Source organism: Schistocerca piceifrons, chromosome 6 (genome assembly GCF_021461385.2).
Source record: "Schistocerca piceifrons isolate TAMUIC-IGC-003096 chromosome 6, iqSchPice1.1, whole genome shotgun sequence".
Taxonomy (NCBI): Eukaryota; Metazoa; Arthropoda; class Insecta; order Orthoptera; family Acrididae; genus Schistocerca; species Schistocerca piceifrons.
Window position 1 is genome coordinate 392,510,905 of NC_060143.1, and position 5,069 is coordinate 392,515,973.

General features: G+C 41.3%; 1 pseudogene; it reads right to left on the reverse strand.

Annotated features, from left to right (window-relative positions):
* Positions 1-3,710: 3,710 nt before the first annotated feature.
* Positions 3,711-3,828, reverse strand: LOC124803543 (annotated as a pseudogene).
* Positions 3,829-5,069: the final 1,241 nt, after the last annotated feature.

Genomic DNA, 5,069 nt, shown 5'->3' on the forward strand with positions numbered 1-5,069 from the left:
TGATGTTTTACCGCATTCCTGATATTCACATTACACTCGTGAAATTGTCGTACGGGAAAATCCTCACTTCTCCGCTACCTCGCAGGTGCTGTGTCCCAGCGCTCGTGCGCCGGCTATAACACCACGTTCGAACTCCCTTAAATCTCGATAACCTGCCTTTCTAGCAGCAGTAGCCGATCTAACAATTCCACCAGACGCTTGTTGTCTTATATAGGCGTAACCGACCGCAGCGCCGTATTCTGCCTGTTTACATATCTTTGTAATTGAATACGCATACCAATACCAGTTTCTTTGGCGCTTCAGTGTACAGCTTTCTGTGCGAGATCTGATTTCCCTTATTTTATTATGATTATCGTTTCTCCTTACGTAAGTCGGCGTCAACAAAATATTCCCGCATTCGGAGGAAAATGTTAGTGATCGAAGATCCCTCAGCAACGAGAAACGCCTTTGTATTAATGATGTCTACCCCAAATCCTATATCAAGTCGGTAATAACCTCTTCCCTATTTCTCGATAATGCAAAATGTGGTGTCCTTCTTTGAACTTTCTCGAGTTACTCCGTTAAACCTACCTGGTAAGAATCCCACACTGCGCAGCAGTACTCCAAAAGAGGACGGACAAGCGTAGTGTAGGCAGCTTCTACAGTGGATCTGTTGCATCTTCTAAGTGTTCTGCCAGCAAAACGCAGTCTTTGGTTCGCCTTCTCCACAATATTTTCTGTGTGTTCTTTCCAACTTCAGTTGTTCGTAATTGTAATTCTTAGATATTTAGTTGACTTTGTGGCTTTTAGATTTGACTGATTTATCGTGTAGCCGATGTTTAACGGATTCCTTTTAGCAATCAATGTGGATGAGCTCATACTTTTCATTATTTAGGGTCAATTGCCAATTTTTGCACTTTTGTCATGTTTTGAAATTGGTTTTGATATTCTGCTGACTTTACTAGATAAACGACAGCATCATTTGCAAACAAGCCAAGCGGATGCTCAGATTGTCTCCTAAATCTTTTATTCAGATAAAAAACAGCAGAGGGTCTGTAACACTACCTTGGGGAATGCCAGAAATCACTTCTTTTTTATTCGATTACTTTCCGGCAATTACTACGAACTGTAACCTTACTAACAGGCAATTACGAATCCAGTCACGTAACTGAGACGATATTCCACAAGCATACAATTTGATTTCAAGCCTTTTATGAAGCACGGTGTCAAAAACCTTCGGGAATCTAGAAATACGCAATCAATTTAAAATCCCTTGTCGACAGCACTCAACATTTCGTGTTTCATAAGAACGGTGTTTTCTAACTGCCAGTTGACTATGTGTCAATAGACCGTTCTCTTCGAGGTAATTCATAATGTTGGAACACAATGGGTTCCAAAATCCTGCTGTATATGGATGTTAATGATATGAGCCTGTAATTTTGTGTATTACTCCTATTGCCTTTCTTGAAGAGTGATGTGACCTGCGCCACTTTCCATTACTAAGGTATGGATCTTTCGTCGAGTGAGCGATTGTACATGATTGTTAGGTGTGGAGGTATCGCGTGAGCGTACTCTGAAAGTAACATAATTGATATACGGTCTGGACCGGAAGACTTGTTCTTATTAAGTGATTTAAGTTGTCTAACTACTCCGAGGAAAGCTACTTCTGAGTTATTCGTGTTAGCAAATTTAACTTTATGGGAGTGAAATAGTTGGTGACTTTTTTTAATAAATCATTATTAAAGAACCACTACAATATTTTTAAGGCTGCTTCTATGAAAATTGGTGTTTGACTTCTCGGAAACAAATAAAAAATGCGTATTTCTATGTTTCTGGAAATTCTTCCCCTAGAGGGGGGGGGGGGTGAATTATTCGATGAAACATTTCATGAAAGTATTTCATTATGAAACCATTTTTAAACCTAAATCTACGAACTTTTGAATTCAGCTTCTCGGCTGGAAATAACAAAATACGTGTTTCAGTGTTTTTTGGAAATTCAGCCGCTAGGGAATGAAAGTTTTTTTTAAAAAAATAAATCATTATTCAAAAACTGCTAAAGCGTTTTTAAAGTTCCATCTATGAAAATTGGTATTCGACTTCTGCTTTAGTCTGATGCCACCTTTAGTGCCTGTTTCCTCGTACAGCCCTTAGCGGCGTACAATGTGCTATGTCATGTAGTCATATTTTTTACTGACAAGTATCACTCTTATGTGATTCCCGATACCTGTAATTTTTGTATGATTTTGAATATGATTCTAAGAAGTTATTTTGTATGACGAGAGCATTTTGCACGTAAATTTTTTTCTAACAATCACTACAATTAATTGTTTTTGGTTTTTCCTGATGAAGACACCTATAGTCGGTGTCGAAATCAGTCAAGTTAAATCCTGCTGCAACCGGTTGGCTGGATTATAAAAATCATATTTCGTTACATTAAAAAATTTTAAAGGTGAATCTATGAAAATTGGTATTTGACTTCTCGGTTAGTTATAAAGATATGTGTTGGGAGATGAAAGTTCCTACGAAATATCACGGCAAGCTTATGTATATGTGTGTGTGCGTACGTAAATATTTAATATATAAAGGGGAAACGTTATTACGAAAAAGCTCGAGAGATTCTTACGCAATACTCTAATGAACATTTCGATAGACAGCGAACCATTGTCAGAAAACAGCAAAATTGTATTTATAGCTGATCGTCTTACATTTATACAGCTTGTGAATTTGCGATAGCAATAAACGAGTCTCAAGGTCAAAGAGAGTGGGAAGAAGAGATGGAGAGAGAGGTGGAAGAGAAGACAGACAGATAAAGGCGAGGGCAAGTTGTAGAGAGGGGCAGAGAGGACAGCAGGAGATGGAGAGAGGGTGGAGGAAGAAGACAGAGAGAGGGGGAAGAGGTTATGGACGGAGAGACGGGGCAGGAGGAGAAGTTGGACAAAGAATGGAAGAAGATGGAAGTAAACAGAGGGAGACAGATTAGGACGTACATCCAATTCCCATACATATTAGAAATGTGTGATTCCTCTTTTCTTTCTTTTCCATCTTGTCCATTTAACCAGGCTGAGACGCAACAACACGTGGCCGGGAACAACCATTTTGCAATATAACGGAAATAATTATCATTACTAATGAATGAAAGAGATTAAAAATCACATTGTCATTGAACGTGTGAAAGACTTAAAACGACTGAACTGCAGGCGTATACACCGAACTGAGGAACAGCTTGGAGCGGCGTGTCTGAACAGTCTGTTGCTCACAGCATTCCAAGTTGCCCGCACTCACTGCTCGCCTAGCTTCTGCCAGGCAATCGACTTTACTTAATATAAATGACTTCCAACTCATGATATTGGCACACCTCTGTGAGAATTTCTTAGCAGAACTGTTGGCATTACGTGTTGCATATCACTTATACGTTAAGTTACTATATCTTTTATCCTAATTTTTGTTACGCTCATCTGCAAGGAACCCGATGATGTTCTTTCGAATGAGATTGGTCACGACATAATAAATGAGTATCAATACAGCTGTGGTTGTTTCTGATTAATAAGCACTCCGTCTTCAGGCCAAGAATGCCCCATCGGGACCATCCGACCGCCGTGTCATCTTCATGTGGGATGTGGATAGGAGGGGCGTGGGGTCAGCACACCACTCTCCCGGTCGTTATGATGGTATTCTTGACCCAAGCCGCTAAGCTTCTCAAGGCATCACGAGGCTGAGTGCACCACCAAAAATGGCAACAGCGCATGGCGGCCCGGATGGTCACCCATCCAAGTGCCGACCACGCCCGCCAGCGCTTAACTTCGGTGATCTCACGGGAACCGGTGTATCCACTGCGGCAAGGCCGTTGCCCCGTTTCTGATTAATATTAGGAAGAATTTTAGTTACGAAGGAATATGATGGGATGAATACTTCATATGGGGTCGGACAGATGTGTTGGCTTACAACTGCCAGAATAGAGAGATGTCAAGAAATATCTCAGAAGGCATAACAGTAGAGCAGATTTCTCAGTGATATTGGCTACAATAGACGCAGGAACTCAAATTTATGGGAGACGTTGAAGGAGCGAAGGCGTTGCAGATATCTGACGAGGTGAGGGAACTTTAAAAGTAGGATAAGGTTCTCGGATATAGTAAGGAGTGCAGAGAGCCTGTTACGCTAGGATTTGGAGGGAGTGATAGAAGGTGAAAGGAGAGATGGTCAGTGTAACGTCTGGGCACTGAGGACTGAGCAGATCATGATGTTTTATACACGGATGGTAGTCACGTGGTTTAGTCCCTACATTTAGCATGTCAACAGACGTGGGTATTCTTTTAGAGATATTGGAACTTGGTGTTCGCCTATGAATGGTTCCACTTTGTGCCAGAGCAGACAAATGAACGCCCCTTTATGGATAAAGTGGTCCAGGATGGCTAAGGATTGGGAGCCTTGACTGAGTAAAGACTGTGGCTCTTTTGTGCCGTATTCTCAGAATACACGCTTGGCCACAGCAGTGACGTTCGGGTGGATGAAGGGGTAGACAATATGTGATTGGTTGGCATGGCGGACAGCGCACTCTGAAGAAGCGCTGACGGAGAAAGTGTACGCCAAAAATGGGACTGAGGATATAATGAGGGCACTTGCAGGAGGTAGTTTGGGCGATTTCGTGGCTACAAGTTTGGGTTCGCACTGGAAAAGAGAAAGCATATGTTGCAGGGCAAGTAGGTTATGATGAATTATACGGGGCGGACGACGACTGATGAGAACAACGGGCTTGAGTGTATTCTACTTTTTTTGTGAGTCTTTTCTTGTGTTTTGAATGGAAGGTAAGTCGGATTAGCTTCGCGTAAGAAATTTCTTGAACGTTTATTATGGAAGGAGGTTTAGGGATATACAGGGTGAGTCACCTAACGTTACCGCTGGATATATTTCGTAAACCACATCAAATACTGACGAATCGATTCCACAGACCGAACGTGAGGAGAGGGGCTAGTGTAATCGGTTAATACAAACCATAAAAAATGCACGGAAGTATGTTTTTTAACACAAACCTTCGTTTTTTTAAACGGAACCCCGTTAGTTTTGTTATGACATCTGAACATATAAACAAATAC